Consider the following 18,228-nt stretch of genomic DNA (forward strand, 5'->3'; position numbering starts at 1 on the left):
TCCTGCAACCTCTCTGGGCAGCCATCTCTCATCGGACACATAGGGTGCCTGAAAACATTTACTTGCTGCCTCCTACTGTTCCAGAGTTCCTTAGGGCGTCTGTGCCCCAGGTTCTCCTGAGAAGGGCTAGAATGTCCAGGGCCGCTTCAACGAGTCCGGGAGAACCCGTTTTCCAGGGCAGCTTAGCACCTGTCCTGAAGCACCTGTCCGTGATGGCTCTGACTTTCCACCTGCACCTCCTGTACCAAGCAGCACGCCTCCTCCTTTCCCTTTTGCCATTTTTCTGTCCTGTCCTTTAACACTCCTATCCCTCCCAAAGAGATCCATGTTTTCCTTTAAACTTTGGGGGTTTCACTTTTGAAAACATGGTTTGTGCTGGGTGTCTAGTTTCTTGACAAAGTTCTCAACTTTCTTGAAGAACACTTAAGGTAGATTCATTGATTTCTAAAAGGCTCTTAATTCTTTCTCAGGACTGCAGAGTTAGCTCTGATGTTTGGAAACCTTCTGCAGCAGGGGTCTGTAGAAATACTTTTCTTAGCTACCATTGCAGCTCACCCAGATGGAGCCGCCTCACCAGCTAGCCACAGTGCTAAGGGCTTCACATGCAATGTCCTTTCCTTTGCTTAATATCCCTATAATGTGGGTATTATTATTTCTATAGGACAGTTGAAGAAACTGAGGCTTAAAAAGGCAAAGGACTTGTTGAAGGGCACACAGCTAGCAAAGAGCACAGCATGCTATCCAATGCGGTTTGCATTTACTTATACACTTTCTTGGTGGTTATAGGAAGTGCCAGGCTATTTATTACCATCTTGTGATAATAAATAGCAAGTGAACAATGGCAGCAAAGCCAGGTAGGTAGGTCCTCTGATATGAGGGCCATACAGGGATTGTGGAAGCCCAGGGAGGTTCTGAGCCAGCTGGAAGATGTCTGGTAAGTCTAGAAAGAGGTGGCTGAGCTGAGTTAGAGTTAGTGAGATGACAACAAGGTGAGTGGGGGCGACCTTCCAGGTAGGAAGGACAGCAGGGGCAGAGGCAGGAAGGGGGACCATCTCAAACTCAGGTGACTCTGTTGCAGAAGCCAAAGGGCAGAAACTACAAGTAAAGGAGGTGAGACCGGAGAGAGTGGAACAGGACTGAGCTGAGAACACAGGAAACCCAGCAGTACTGGAGAGTGTAGGTACCCTGGGATCTCTCCCACGGAGCAGGGTGTGGAGTGAGGAGGTCCAAGGAAGAGGCCATGGGGCAGTGGAACATCTGCTGGGGGGGAGAAGTCTGCCAGCACAGCCATGCAGGAAGTTGGTTCCTGAGCACAGGATGGGAGGGAGTGGGAAAGCCCAGTTGAACCTGCCATTTGCTGTAACTTTGGTGACTATGTGGATAATGTCACCCAGTCCTTAAATATGATCAGGTATTAGGTACTGCAGAGAGGGCATGAGCAAGAGGCACAAGGTCCTGGTCTCATGGCGCTGCTGGTGGGATTGGGGCGAGGCCTAAAAAATGGATGAAGAGATAAGTATCCCTGAGTCAGAGAAACATCAGCTGTTGGGGTGTTGGCAGGGGTAGGAGGGTGCTAGAGAGAGCCTAAGGTACTATGGGGGAGTTAGAGCCCTGGTTCATCCACATATACCAGCCACCTTCCAGGTAGGCCTGGCGCATTTGGGTTTAAGAAATAAAAGTGGAGCTGTGGTGAGAAGCATAACAACTCGGGGAAATGGAGGACAGGAAACTGTGCTTAGCTGGCTCCTGCGTATGAGCCCGACCTGGAACCCCGACAGGGCAGACTGTGGTCTTGCCCTTTTGTGTTCTTTCCTCTCTCTTCCTTCCTGCCTCCCTTCCCTTGCAAATGGCTCAGCATGGTGCAGGCCCTCTTCTACAGTGTCTGGACACTTCTAGTGGATCTTGGGTTTCCTTTGAAATTCTCCAGAAGAATCTGATTGTGCAGCTCATCATTTGGAAAGAAACCTCAAGTCTCCAGTCACCAGTCACTTGACCAGATGCCAGCTCTGGCCGTCAACCGGTCAGCAGGGCAAGATTACATGGTCTGGTCCCCACTCCACAGGGCATGTTTGAGCTGATTCTCCCACAGGGGATTGAGGGCAGGGTGGCACTGACTAGTGTCCTTAAGATCAAGGGTTGTCATCTCTAGTCTACAAATGAGGACACAAAGAAGTTAGGGGATTGGCCCAGAGCCTCAAAGTTAAAGCATCTTTCAGAGATGAGAGAGAGAGAGAGAGAGAGAGAGAGAGAGAGAGAGAGAGGAGAGAGAGGAGAGAGAGAGAGAGAGAGAATGTCAGCTTCCTTATTGTAAATCCTGTGCTTTATTGCTCTCCTTAGTTCAGGCTTTCCCACGCTCTAACGTGACCGGGCTGTTCCCCAGTAAATCCTTTGGTAGCCATCTCTTTAAGTCCCTCTTGAAAATAGCCCTCCTTGCAAGCTTGGGTATCTCCACATCTGTCTTGCCTGCTTTCTCTCTCTTTCCCCCACCAAATCCAGCCTCTTTAATTACTTCTTCCCTAATTCCTCTCTAGACAAACAAAAATCCATCATAAATGTAGAAGAGTAAATTTAAAATTGGAAGTCACCACCCTTTTCAAGAACAAAACTGAAATAACACTAGCAAAAGCCATCAATAGGAATTGGCTTCTGGAAGCACAGAGCTGTTTCCTTTTCCTCCATACCTGGGTGCAGTTTAGCCCTTTGTCTTAGTGGCTTTGCAACTTCTGTAAAGGGGTTGCTCACATTCAAATTCAAATTCATTGTATTTCTGGCCTCTAGGATCAGGTGATCTGATTTCTAGTTCAACTCTCTGAGTGGTACAATTTCACCTCACCCCAGTTCCCCAGGATCAGAAATGAGCTATTCTGATGCAGACAGTCCTGAAGGCAAATTGTATAACCCCATCCTGGAGTGAGGGTGTAAGTGTTTCCACCAAACTTAATTGGGGTAGTGGTACTTCAGGCTCTCTGGGTGTGTTGGATGAAGATGTGCTGGGGAAGAGAATGCAACACCAGAAAGACTTGTGGTTTATTACAGTAGTCCTTCCTTAACTGTGGGAGGTACGTCCACCAGTTGCCTGAAACCATAGAGAGCACCAAACCCCACATACAAACACTACAAGCCCACAACATTCAATGTGATAACCAAGCCCACTGTTAAGTGACTGACTGACTAACTATAACAGGTGGGTAGCATATACTGCATGGATATAGTGGACAAAGGAATAAGACACAGCCTGAGCCAGACTGAGCAGGACAGCTCAAGGTTTCATCACTCTACTCAGAATGGCATGAAATTTAAAACTTATAAGTTGTTCATTTCTGAAATTTTCCATATACTATTTTTAGACCATGGTCAACTGTGAGAAAATGAAACTTCATAAAGTGATCTGCAGATAAGGTGTTTCTATTGTAATTCCTAAAACAATTCTCAGCAGTGGAGATGTTTCTTCAAACACAAAGAGGGCTTCTCCAGCTGTGAAAATTTGGGGGGGGGGGTACCATAAAAAGCAGTTGCTTTACAAACTGTATCCTGTTTAATTTTCCTAGCAGTTAGGGCAACTGGCATTATTTCCTCCTCACTGGGCAGTCCCCACTGAAGCAGCCTCTTTGACCAGACTTCTTAACCAGGCTCTTTTTTCTTCTGCAGCCATATTTTTTCAAAAGTCATTCCCGCCACTGTTCCTGACTTCACTCTTCCACATTCCTTCACAAGCAGCTCACCCTTCTGAGGACAGTGGGGTCCAACTCTCTAGATAGCCCTCTTATTCTGTAACGCATTGATCCCCTGATGTCTTGTTGAATATTGTACCCGGCACATAGTAGGTGCTCAGTCACACTGTTGAATGAATAAATGAATGACTACTCCATTTTTTTTCCTGATTGGGAGGTCTATGAAAAGAAAAATAAAACATGAAATGTCTTTGCTGTTCAAATGGATAAACTGTCCTTACGAAGGACAAGGTCAAGTCTGGTTGGGCACGGCGGGGATAAAGCAGAAGGAAGGGCTTCAGTGGGGGCAGCACTTGAACTCAAGCCTTGAAGGGATGAATTAATTCTTTTTTAAATTGTCATAAAATATGTGCAACATAAAATTTTCCATTTTAATGATTTAAGATGTACAGCTCAGTGGCATGAAGTGCCTTCACATTGTTGTATGCCATTACCACTATCAATCTCCAGGACTTTCCCATTGTCTCAAGTTGGTGCCTATAAACAACACCTCCCCATTCCTTTCTCCCTCCACCCTTTGGTAATTATTACTCTATTTTCTGTGAATGTGACTGTTTTAAGTTTTATAGCTAAATAATATCCCATTATATAAATATACTACATTTTGTTTGTTCACTCCTCTGTCAAAGGACAGCTGAGCGTCCATGCTTTGGACATTGTGAATTATGATGTTATGAAGATCAGTGTATGAATTTCTGTTTGAGTCCCTTTTTCAGTTTTTTTTTTTTTTAATTTTACCTAGGGGTGGAACGACTGAGTCATATGGTAGTGTCTGTGTTTAACTTTTAAGGAATTGCCATACCACTTTCCATGGTGGCTGCAACATTTAATATTCCCACCAGTAGCATGTGAGAGTTCTAATTTTTCCCCCTCCTTTGCCAACTCTTGTCATTTTACCTTTAAAATTTTTTTATCTATCTAGGTGGGCTCCCAGTAGTGCATATCTGTAACCCCAGCTACTTGGAGGGAGGCTGAGGCAGGAGGATGATAAGTTTGAGGTTGGCCTACATAACCTAGCAAGGTCCTAACTTAAAATAAAAACAAAAAGGGCTGGGGATGCAGCTCAGTGGTACAGCATTCCTGAGTTCTATTCCCAGTACTGAAAAAAAAAAAAAATTTTTTTCTTTTTTGTTTTTTACCTATCCTTGTGGATTTTATTCCTTTTTTTAAGGCTCTGAAGTCAATATGACATAGTTAACATTTCTTAACTCTGGTTAATACATGATTTTTTTTAAAGATTATACAAGGAGGACCACCAGCTCACGTCCAATCTTCCCATGGTTTTACATTCTGACTTCTCAAAGTCGGAAGTGGGCACTAAATTCCTAGGTAATTGAGCCTCTGAGCCAGTATGTTAAAACACTCTAAAATAAAAATAAAATAAAATAAAAAATCAATGTTTGGCTTAAAGAAAGCAAGCAAAGGCATAGAGGGAGGCAAGTTCCAAGCCAGCCTCTGCACTTAGCAAGACCCTGTGTCTAAAAAACTTTTTTTAAAGGGCTAGGGTAGTGTAGCTCAGTGGCAGCATGCCCTGGGTACAACCTCCAGTACCAGGGGAAAATCACCCCTCATCTATTAATGATTTCGTGTATGTAAAGGAGCTATTTATTTTTAAAATTTCCTTATAATATTCCTATGACGTAGAGTAAATGAAAGCGGACTCTCTAAAGAGCTACACAGGTAAAGATCAAAGACCCAAGAATGTCATTTTCAGAAGTGGCAGATAAAGGGCACTTCTGTTCCCACACACATTTCACACAGAGGTCAGCAGTGCCTAGGAGTATGTTTGCCCAAGTCAGCGGCTCACGGCTCACAGCTTGGGTCTCCTCTCTGTGACCCCAGTGTCCTGGGCCCTCCTGGGTCCCTGGGATGGTAGGGCAGGGCTGCTGGGTATGCAGCTCTGTGGGCTCCGGCTGGGCCCACACTTGGTACTCCCAGACTCTGAGCTGTCGCCTCCATTCTGCAAAAAAAGATCCAGGACTGAGCCCCCACCCCCAGCTCTCCCCCTTTCCTCCTGAGGTCTCCAAACCCGCTCTTAGCTAACATCAGTCAGACTCTCCACTGGGCCTTCTTCCCGGGGTGCTGGGGCTGGGAAGCAAAAGGACAAACTCCCGAGGATTCATCCCCCGCCCCAAGACTGCAGGTTCTGTACCTTAGAGGACAGAGGCATCCTTGTCCTGTCTTTTTCTCTCAATGTGGCCCTTGTGTCCTTGCCTAGCACTTGCCCCGCCCACCTCCAGGGCCTTCACCCTGCTGTGATTTCCGGCCCATTTCAGAGCTGTTGGGAACCTTAGAACCAATGACAAACCACACTGTGTTACGTGAGCTAAAGACGTGGGAACTCAGATCACAGAGCGCTGGCTGGAGGGTCCCCGCCTGGGTGGCCGACCAGCACGGGAGCCCCCACTGCGCAGGCAGCACTGATCCCCCACCTGCCCCTCTCCTGCGAAACCGCTGCCGTCTCTGGGGTCGGGGGTCCTAAGCTGGGGTCATTCTGGGAAGGTCCTGAAATTCGCTGAAGTCCTGGTCCCTGAGCAGTTGCCAGGGTCTTGATCTTGGATTCATTTCCTTTCCCCCTCCCCATTCTTCCTGTGCTCACTTAGATCATTACTCAGATGAGGCTCAGGCAGAAAAGCAGCCAGACTGGAACTGGCGGCTCCACAGGTTCTTGGAGTCCCCATCAACAGCGCCTGAGAGGAGAGGAATCGCTCCTTCAGGCTGGAAGCAGAGCCCCTGCCCTCCACAGTGTCCTTCCCAGCTGGCCAAAGCCCTGCAGTCTGAGCCTTCCAGTCCCAGCCCAGAGGAACCCCCCCACACACACACACCTCCAGGCTCCTCAGAACTCTAGAGAGGATTGAAAGATGGGAAGGATCTTTGCTATCTTGTAACTTCATTTATATCCACTTCTTATTTAACTATAGAGAATAAAGACCATCTTTGTCGGTCTTGTTCTTCCAAATAAACTATAGGATCATGTTAGCAGAAGCTCCCTATGGACCCTGGGTAACCAGTTGGTCAGGCAAGGCTCCAGTGGTTAGGTTTATGGGTCTGGTACAGGCCCACAGACCTGCCACAAGCCTGCAGCCCTCACACTGACTCACCCGCTTCTCTGCAGGAGGGGCTTCCCCTGCCCAGCTGCCAGCCAGCCAGCCAGGCTCACCCCAGCCTCCTGGGGCTGCCTGGGGCCATGCCCAGCCACAGGAGCTCAGCTCCTTGGTCCTCCTCCACTTACCATGGTTGAACTTCCACTTGTCTCAGTCCTGGGTTTCAGCACATCACCCGCTGGTCGGCAGGCCGGCTTCCTCATGGTTCCAACTCCTCTAAAAGGGTAGATTCCTTTTAGACCCCTTTCCCATGGTTAGATGGGTGGATGGATGGAAACTTGAATCACCTATACTCTGAAGTCATTGACAGGAATAAGGGGTGCAAATGGGAAGACACTATTAACTGGCCCAAGTCTTGCAAAAACGAGATTAGTATACAAGAAAGAGGTCTAGATCTGATGAGGCCCTGCCAAGCAGCCCTGGGACAGAGGGCAGAGGCCCAGAGGCAGCCTGGAGAGCACGGACATGCAACTCCGTATCCCTGCCCCACAATCCCTCCCCGTGTATCACTTGTGCCTCGCCATTGTCTGCCCTTAGACTCTCCCATGTGATTTCTTTAAAAGCACCAGCTTAGCTCAGAACCCCTCATTTTCTTTTCTTTTTTCAAACAGTATCTTTTTAAAAAATAATTTTATTTTATTTATTTATTTTCTTATGTGGTGCTGAGTTTCAAACTTAGGGCCTCACTCGCGCTGGGCAAGCGCTCTGCCACTGACCCCGACCCCAGCCCCAGAGCCCTCAGTTTCAAGGTTGGAAAGAGAGGTGCTAAGAGTGGATGAACAGGCCACCAGAGCCACATGAACAGGCAATGGCAGGACTGAGGCTGGACTCCTGGCCATGAGGGGAAACCAGGGTCCTGTTTCCTCCATGATGGGAAATGTGACCTCTACTTAGGGCCCCTGTGGTGTGGAAAGGAAGCTTTCTAGAAGCCCAGACACCAGGCTCCTCGCCATTACAGTCTGGCCCACAGGAAGTACCCAAAGCGCCCACAAATCACTCATGGAATGAATGAAAGAATGAGTGAGCTGTTCTTTTGTAGAATTTTTTTTTAAGAAATGTTTTTATTAATGTCTTATAGTGTATGAGCCATTCTAGAGAGAAGAAATCACATCTCCAGTGGATCTTGGGGGCATGTGAGAAAAACAAAATCTTACATAGCATATGTGTGTGTGTGTGTGTGTGTGTGTGTGTGTGTGTGTGTGTGTGTGTCTGCATATCACACAAAGTAGACAATTAGATAATTAGCATATCTGTGGCATTAAAATGGAAAGGGGGACTGCAGAGGCAATAATGGGGAAAGCCTGAGCAATACTGGAGTACAGGCTCAGAGTCTAGGTTAGATCTCCCCTCTGTTTCCTTCTAGCTGGATGACCTTGGACAACTTACTTGACTTTTCTGTACCTCAGTTTCCTCCTCTGTCAAATGAGAATGAAAATTCTACTCATGTCACAGGTGGTTGGGAGGATTATGTGGGACACTATAAGGAAAGAATTTAGCTCAATGTCCAGCACACAGTCACAACAGATGCTACGTATGATAATTATTAAGACCGCTGCATTTGAGCAAGCCCTCCTTTCAGGGTGACAGCATGGTAAGAATCAGTTAGCCTCTGTGGTGGGACAAGCACTGGCTACCAGTTGTTTCAAAAGCCATCACCCAATTGGTAAGAGTCCTACTTGGGGCCATGTATTGGAAATCATTGGTGCTACCTGTAAGTCATCCAGTGGCCACCCACATGGTCACTACCCTCTGAGCATGGTGCCAGGTGCTTTGTTGGATAATAAGTTGCATGAAGTCCCTACAGGATTTATGGCCTCCAAGGGGAAACAGGAAACCCATAACCTCCCAACTCAAATCTTGGCATGTACAGGAATCACCTGGGAATCATGTTAACTCAGATTCTGATTCAGCAGATCTGGGATTGGATGGAGAGCCTGCGCTTCTGACAAGCGTCAAGGTGACGCCATCCATGTCTGCCGGTCCACAACTGAAGGAACAGAGTTTTCAACAAGCTGCCATTCCCACACTTAGCCACATAGGAATCAGCCTTTTTCTTTCTCTGCAGGTGGCTGCATCTTATGTCGACATCCCAAGAGGGCCACAATGAAGTGGAAAATTTCACCCTGGAAAATTCTGGAAGAAAATCTTCAAGGAGAATCCATCCTGCAACCTGCAGCTCAGACCACTCTGAATATTGTGAATGCTGCATTACCAGGAGCTTGCTTTATTTAAACTTGTTTTCCTTTTGTGATCAAAATCCTTATGGGGAAGAAGGGAGAGAGGAAGGGGAGAGGGGGATCTTTGTGATACCGCTTCCTAACTTCCTGTTGGAAGTGGCCTCAGGTAGCCAGTTTCTTTTGGCAGCAACAACTGAGAGAATACAAATGGGAATCTTGCACAGAGGACTCCTGAGCAGGGCAGGACATTTGACACCAGGCCACTACAATTGCATAGTGTCTGGGGATTCCATTCTGCCCCTTGAATAGAATCTTTAGTGTAATTCAAGTAATGTTCATGGAAGATCTGAGAGAGGAACGGTTCAGAGCCAAGAACAAGCAGATCCCAGATGGTAAGACACTGTGCTCTTTTTCATTAAAGTAGTTGAAGAGCAGTTTCTTCAGAAGATTTGAGTTCAATACTCAGAACTACAAAAAATAAAATTAAATAACTTTTTTTTAATGTACACTTAATGTTTTTTTTTTTTTTTTTCAGTACTGGGGATGAAACCCAGGGCTTCATGCATGCTAGGCAAATGCTCTACCACTGAGCTACATCCTCAGCCCTGTGGTTTTTATTATAACAGAGTTTTACAAAATTATCAATGCAATTGATTTTACAACATCACCCTAAAATAGTCGTCACCACTAATAGTCATTTCATTCTGCCCATTCCCTCCACCCAGACTTAGGCAACCACTAATTTGTCTTCTGACTAGAGATTTCCCTATTTTGGATATGTCATATAAATGAAATCACATGGTTTTATAAAAGACCATTTCATTCCATGCTCTTTTGTGACTGGTTTCTTTTACTTCGTATAATGTTTTCAGGGTTTATCCCACATTGCAGTGTGTATCAGGACTTTATTTTTTATATTGCTATATAATATTCCAATGCATGGACATACCATATTTCATGTATCCATTTATCAGTTGATGGACATTCGGGTTGTTTCCACTTTGGGGCTACTACTAAATGCCATGAGCATTCACATAAAAGACTTTGTGTAGACCAATGTTTTCATTTCTGTTGGGTCCTCTGTATAGTTTTAACCTTAATCAGGTGTTGCTCCCCTATGGCTGACTTCTTGTTCATATTCTGTGGAACTCATGATTCCCCACTCCACCCATATCTGCTCCTGCTCCAGCCTGCACTGCAAGTTCCACCACCTACTCTGCTGCACAAGCTAGAAACTCACAAGTCTTCATTTCACTTCCCTCGACTGACTCCTCTATCCTCCACTGTGCTGCGGATCACGTCCAGCTCAACTCAAAGAGAAGTGGTCCCCAGCGGAGGCTTTGCTGACATTCCAGAATCAATCCACCATTCATCCTTGACATGATTACACTTGCTTATATTTGTAAGATTATGTGATTAATATCTGTTTGCTCACTCTTTTATCTAGAGTGCTTAACACAGCGCCTGGTTTATAGCAAGGCTGTAAGCCTCTCAAAACAAAATGTATGTTACACTTCCTTTGTAATATCCTGGAGATCCCAGTACACTAGCCTCGCCAAGGAAAATCTGTTGATTTAAGCTGTTTTTATTTTAATTTTCCAAAAAATTTTTACTAAGGTATGATTTACGTGTAGCAAAACTCACCCTTTTTAATATATAGTTCTGTGAGCTTAGGCAAATGTACGAAGTCATGTAATCACCACCACAATTGAGATATAGAATGGTTCATCACCCACCAAATTCCCCTGTGCCCCTTTGTAGTCAACCCCTCCCCCCAACCCTAGTCCCTGGAACCCCCCGATGGGTTTCTGTCTCTGCAGCTTTGCCTTTTCCAGAGGGTCATAAAAATGCAGTCATGACATCTTTTTTTTTTCCTTGTGGCGCAGGAGATGGCATCTACGGTCTCAGGCATGCCAGGAAGTACTCTGCCACTGAGGTACATCTCTAGCCCTTTAAAAAAAATTATTCTCAGACAGGGTCTTCTAAGTTGCCCATTCTGTCCTAGCTGCTCAGGGTGGCCTCAAACTCAGATCTGCTTGCCTCGGCCTCCTGAGTGGCTACTAGGTACACACCACCATGCCTGGCTGTCATATACCTTTTTGATTCTGACCTTTCTTTCATGTAGCATAGTGCACTTGAGATTCATCCATGTTATTTCCATAGTTCACTCCTTTTATTGTTAAGTAATATTCCATTGTAAGGATGAACTACAGTTTATTGATTCGTTCCTCAGCTGAGGATCATTTAGGATGGTTTCCAGTTTGGGGTGATGAAGAATAGTCATTATAGACATCCATGTGCAGGTTTTTGTGTGATTGCTTTTAGTTTTACTGGGATAAAGGCCTAGGATAGGGCTTTCCGAGTCACATGGTTAGTGTATATTTAACTTAAAAAAAAAAAAAATGTCCAGCTGTTTTCCAAAGTGCTCATTCCCACCAGCAAGGCGCGTGTTCCAGCTACTCTGCAGGGTCACCAGCACTTGCCGTCAAGGGCTCTTCATAGACTCTGGAGAAGCCCTTGCTCACACATGTGATTTGCAATTTTTTCCCCCAATCTGAGGCTTATTTCTTTCTCTTTATATCTTTTGAAGAGCAGATTGTTCTTAATTTTGATGAGTGCCAATGTATCAATTTTTTTTCTTATCGTATGGATCATGTTTTTGGTATCATTTCTAAGAACTGGGCCTAACCTGAGGTCATGAAAATTTTCTTCTAGACATTTTATAGACTTAGGTTATAGATTCAGGTCTCTGGTTCATTTTCCTTCTTTGTTATCCTGTGAACTGTCTCAGCTGCTTTAAGCCTCCCATCGGATGTACTGTTTGTCTACGTTGTCCTTCCAGGCTTTAAGCCCATGGAGGACAGGGATTGTGTTTTACTGGGGCTGGTATTTGCATGACCCTGAGAGCAGGCCCCGGGCACTTTCTGCCTCACCTAGTCCCACTCTGTGTGTGATACAGGTTCATATTTTCTACCACACCACATCGCACTTCTCATTTTAGGTACTAAATGCTGTAGATTTTTCTTTTTAAATGAGATATTAGAATACCCTTGGCATTGCTTATCCCATTAAAATTAATAAAAATAAGCACAACTAGGACAAATCAATTTGAGTCATTTACAAAGCACTGAGTGTACAAGACACACTCCTATGTGCCAGACACCTGCCTGCCTCCTGTGGGTCCAGACACCAGAAAGTTATTTTATTCTGTGTGGTCTTCTTCTACCAGCATCGCCACATTACCCAGGAACCAAGAATGAAGAGTTGTACTACTAAACAAAGTGTGCTTTTAAAAATCTGGAACCATATTCAGGTAACCAGAGTCAATGGATAGAGAAATAATGTGTGAGTCCTAAAAAATGAAAAGACAGACTTTGTACCTTGAGCCAGAGTAGGGCCAGACCTGAGGAGACACGGGTGGAGCTCTCGAGGAAGTTTACCCCCAGTTGCACTGTTTTCTCCCCAGCCTGGCTGCGTCTTCAAGTAAAATCGACTCATTCAAGGGTTGCAGATTGAGAGACCCACGTAGAAAGCCATTCGTTCTGGAAGCTGAAGTTGAGCCCTCTTTTCAGAATGTTGTGTGGGAAGGACGTTTGTGTCAGCACCAAAGAGATACCTCCTGGGAGGACAAGGTGGCCTGTGGAGAAGCCCAGCCATCCCCAGGGGACTCGGGGTGCTGTGTGTATTTGGGTGGATGCTGCCTTGCACTTCTGCCAAACTATTCCAGCAAAGAAGAAATCGTGGCTAAAGGACAGATCCATTTCTTGCCTTCAGAAAGATTTTAAAGAATCCCCAAGCTTTGACAGACCATTTCCCATCTCTGACTGGATAGAATCCATTTAAATAGTGTTTTTTCCCCCCTTAAGTTACAAACTTTGAAAAATGGAGAACACGTAGCTTACTGATTTGAACTTAGGCACCTTCTGGGAGCCGGAAAAGACTTATTAGAATAAACTCTGACCTTGGTATTTTGTACTGTCTAAAAATAACCAACCATGGAAAATGGAAATAAAGAAGGCAGAATTACAATTTTAATTTTAAAGAAAACATGGCAATTTCTAGTAATAATTAAAACAAACTTACTTCATACTTTTAAGAAGCAACCAAATTTGGACAGCGTTTTCTTTTAAATTAATTAATTTTAGATTGACAAATGACAGTTGTACATATTCAGAGGGCACAGTGTGTTGGGCTGTAATGGTGGGGAATTCCACAGAGTTAAATTTGACATGCATTGTTTCACATACAGACATTTGTGTATATGTGTGTGTGTGTGTGTGTGTGTGTGTGTGTGTGTGTGGTGAGAACACTTAAAATCTACTCTCTACTGGTGATCAAGCACACAGAACACTGCAATTAACTAAAGTCGCAGAGATTTCTTGAACTGAATCCTCCTTTCTAATGAAGTTTTGTCTCAGGGAACCAGAAGTTCCCACCAACCCCTCTTCACTCCCAGCCCTTGTAACCACCATTGTGTTCTCTCCTTCTATAGTGCTCCCCCCGACCCCAACACACTCACACTGAGAAATCACTGGGTCCCCTATCAATCCTATTGAATCAAACTTTGATGGCAAGGCTGGAGAATCTTCATTTTTAACAGAGTACCCGGGATGTAGATATCTTCATTCAAGTTTTCTCCATTTCTTTTTTGTTATGTTTTTATTAGTGCATTATAATTGTACATAATCGTGGGGTTCGTTGTGACATAGTCACCCATGCATGTAATGTAATTGGCTCCATTTCATTCCCCTGTACTTCCCCGTCCCACGCCTTGTTCATTCAGGTTTTAGGACCACTAATATACAGGTTCTTTTTCTCTCATAGTGACAACACCCAAACCTAACTACTGTTTTCTGCTATTGACGCTACTTTGCTGACCTTCATGGAGCGTCACCGTGTCCCAGCACTGTCTGGAATCTAGGACAAGCCTTCACTTAATCCTCCCAGACACTCACTCTTCCAGGTAACATCCTTATCATCCTCACTGTGCAGAAAGGAAACGGAGGCCCAGGGTACTTGCCCAGGCTACACTGCTGGTTGGTGGCTTTAGAGTTCTAACCTAGGCCAGAGCCAGGCTCGGTCCTAAAGAGCCAGAGAATCCCTCAAGGATGGAGAAGACCTGCTGCCTCCAGGATGGCCAAACCTCCTCTGCCAGAGAGCTCCATCCTCCTTACCTACTGCAAACATTCCATCTAGGGTGGGCCACCGGAGCCTTCCAGGCAAGCCAATCCAGGCAGATGTGTCTTCTAGGAAGGGAAAACCAGGTCCTGAGAAGTAGGCCTTGTCTCTCCATACCTGGGCAGTGGCTTCATGGTGGCCAGGCCCTCAGGTCAGCCCTCTGAAGGACTCTGTCCCAGACTTCCTCCTGCTTCACCTCGCTGAGAAGCTAGACATGCTTCACCAGTAAGGACGCCACGTAAGCTTCCGGGGACTGCTGTGACAAGTGACCACAAGCTAGGTGGCTCCAGGCAGCAGCAGGTTACTCTCCACAGTTCTAGAGGCCAGGAATTCCAACCCAAGCTGTGAGGAGAGCCTCCAGGGAGGATCCCTTCCTGCCTCCTTCAGCTTCTGGGGGGCTCCTGGCATTCTCTGCCTTGGGGAGCCTCTAATCTCTGCCTCATCTTCATGTGGCCTCTTCTCTGAGGGCAGCTCCTTGTTTTCTCCTCATCTCTTCTAGGACACTGGCCTTCAGACTTAGCATTCCCCCCCCCATCTACAATGATCTCATCTTTATCCTTCCTTAATTATATCTCAAAGCTCCTCGTTCCAGACAAGTTCACAGTCTGAGATTTTGGGTAGGCCTAGCTCATGGGAGTCACTATTACACCCACCGCAGATCTGGTATGTGAAGGCTCAAAAACACACAAAAGAAGCCTACGTCATCACAACTCCTGGTTCACTCGTTCTCACGCTCCCTCCAGCCAGGCCCTGAAGACGGTTACTAAATTTCCCCGGGGTGACTGTCTCAAGCTCTGCATACCTGCCCTTGCAGCAAACAACGGAACAAAGCAGAAGGAAGCACACTGGGAAAGAAAGAAGCTGCTCCCGGGACAGGGTTTTCCCAGTGTTCCGAGAGTCTGTGGACGGAGAAGAGGAGGCGTGACATCCCTGGGCTGCTTCTCCTCCAAGCAACTGTGTTTGATGGGTCCTGTCATCCCATGCTCCTCTATTTTAGGAGAAAACATCCATGCAGCCATACCTGAGCAGGTGCTGACGGAATCTCCCAGAGAGTGTGTGGAGCCCTAGAGTCTGGCTGTGCTAAGGAAAGATGCCAGCAATGTCCTCTCAGCATCATCTGACTTCTGGTCCCATGAATTAGGGTGACAGTGAGTGACGAAGCCTGGCAGTGGACGGTTGGTTAGCCACCGCCCAGCTCCACTGCTGACCTCAGATGATGTGGGGGTGATCATGGATTCACCTGAAAGCTTTTAAAGTTTGTGGCAGGATACAGCTTTCCAGCTCCCACCCGGACAGACCAAAACAAACCTCCATGCAGTTAGAGTTGGGACCAAATGTTGGCCCCTCCGTCAAGGGCCTGTTAGAGTTTCCACAAGACGGGCAACTCCTGCTTGTGAACTGAGGGCACCAGCACGTACCCAGGCTGTGAGGATCGGAGCCCATGCATTTGCAAGTCCTGCAAGGTTTAAGTTGTCTGAGCACCTTGTTTTTATGCAGGGGAGGGGAGTATTAATAATTATTATTTTTTACACAGGGGACTCTTTTTCCTATCTAATGGGAAGGTGACTGCTATCAACACTTTCTAACTTTTCATTAAGAAGCATAGGTTTTAAGACAATAACAGGAAAGAAAGAACCTATTCTCTCTGTGCCAGCCTCCGTCCAGTTTAGAACAAAATGTTATTCATGGCTAGGCTCCACCTTGCTGAGGAGGGCCGGTGTTTGTCTTTGCGAACACAGTCCTTCTGACAAATCCATGGAAAACCACATGTTAACAACATGGAGACCCCAGAGAGGTGACTGCTTAGAAGGAATGTGGCATTTGTACTTGATGGCAGGGGGCTGGTGTGCCTCCCAGTCATGGGTTTACCCTTCTCAGATTAATTAAAATAATCTGCACAGAGGATTCATCCCAGCTCTTGGTACTCTGGAGGCCCACCCAAAACAGGAGCTGTGGCTATCACCCTGGGATGGACTCCTGTTCCTTGGATCCCTGATGTCTGAATCCCACCAACTCTGGGTCTGGAAGTTGTTCCCAGGCTCTGCCCTGCCTCCAGCCCCTTGGGGATGGTCTGGGAGGGCCCAGTGTTAAACCAGGCTGGGGCAGAGCAGAAACAGCCTTGGCTTTGGAGGGGAGGATTTCCCATGCCAACTTTTTATCGGATGGGAAGGGCTGAGTTGAGAGGCAGCAGCAGGGGATAGCACAAATAAATACAGAAAACCCTCTCCAGGGGCCGCCATTGTCCTGAGCACAATGGCGGCCCCAGAGAACATTTTCATCCCGTTGACATTGGAAAGTAAAATGAATGTGGTCATACTATACCCTCCTCCATAGCCCTGGCTGGCTAGGGCCTACCCTCAGCTCTGCAGGAGACAAAGGACACATTTTTTCAGAATCCTGGTCTCAGGTCGGGGAGAAGGAAATTTAGAATGTGGCAGGTCCTCGGGGCTAGGGTCTAGATGTCCTTTGGCCACGGCTCTCCCCAGCCCCCTGGGCTTTCTCAAAGCTGCCAGCCTCTCGCCTCCACCCTTCCTAATGTTCTCCAGCCTACAATGGGCCACGTCCAGCAGGGCAGGGCTGGTGGACACACCCAGGCAGGCTGCTGGACTCTGCAGGGAAGAGGAGTCCCTTTCCAGCAATGGGCAGGAGGGGCTGAGTGAGACTGGCAGCTTTTTTGAGTTGAGAACATGTCCCCAAATACCCTATGGACTGGCAGCTCTCTTCATCTTTGCAGCCTTCAGGTGCTTGGAAGTCACACAATCAGAAGGATCTTTCTGGAACCAATGACATCTCTCATTGGAATGAGTCCCAGATCCTCTTCCGGTTGTATGTATAAGCATCCTTGGGGTGGGGCGGGGTCCTCCTCACCCAGGAAGCTGGCACCTTCACACACCTCTGGTTCGAGCCATCTGCCACCCTGGCTGGCTATGATGTGTGACACCCAGAAGGTCAGCGTGGTACTAGAGTGACAGGGTTTGAATCCCAGCTCCCCAATAGCAGGCAGATCTTGGATAGGACACTTAGCCTCTCTAGGTCTGTTCCCTTAATTCTAAAATAGAAGCAATGTAAGGAATCAAGAAAGAAATCACATAATACACTTGGCTCAGGGCCGGGTAAATAGTAGGTTCTTATTACTTGGCAGCCACTTCATTAATAAAAGCTAATGTCTGAAAACTCATTTTGTATCATGCCAGGTCTTGTTCTGTGGGAATTCCATAATAACCCTTTGAGGTAGGTATTATTATTTATTCCTTTTATAGACATGGAAATTGAGGTTTGGGGAAATCAAGCAAGTTGTCATTAGGTATGCAGCTGCTTATTGGTAGAGCTGGAACTTCAGCCCAGACAGTTTGATGCTGAACCCTGCACACAGCTGCTGTGTGATCCTCTCAGTTCTCAGTGCTGTTAGTTGGCATATCTTCAGGGATCTCAATCTTTAGACCATTGCAGGGTGAAGAGGGTGCTGTTATTGAGAATGTAAAGAGGATGTAGGCTTGTTTGAATGCTCAGGTACTATGCAAAGATGGCAGATGGGAAAGCTAAGAATGAAAAACTCAAATTCTAAGTTATTTAAAATATAGTATTAGACCTTATCCAAGCACCAGAACTCCCCTCCAGTGTCCAATAGCTTCTAGTAATAAAGCACTTGCCTGCATCTGAATACTCCATCTTACATCATTTGCCTCGATGCCCCATAACATGGCCAGAACAGGTATCCATTCTCAATCTATCTGTTGAAAACACTGAGACTCAGAGAGTTTATGGAGTTTTTCAAGTCTAAGTAACTAATTGCTCTTCATAAAGGTCACTGAAGTTTCTTGAGCAGTTACTATGTGCTGGGTACTGTGCCAAGTGCTCAACAGGTTATAATTTAGCAACCATCTTATGATGGGTATTATTTATCATCCAGTCTTCAGAGGAGTAAACAGAGGCTTAGAGATACTAGATGACTGGCACCAACACACACAGCCAGTAACCTCTCAACATGTTCATAACTGTTCCTTGATGACAGTAGCGGGGCTCTTGGGCAGGATGAAT

This window comes from Callospermophilus lateralis, chromosome 15 (genome assembly GCF_048772815.1).
Source record: "Callospermophilus lateralis isolate mCalLat2 chromosome 15, mCalLat2.hap1, whole genome shotgun sequence".
NCBI classification, from domain to species: Eukaryota; Metazoa; Chordata; class Mammalia; order Rodentia; family Sciuridae; genus Callospermophilus; species Callospermophilus lateralis.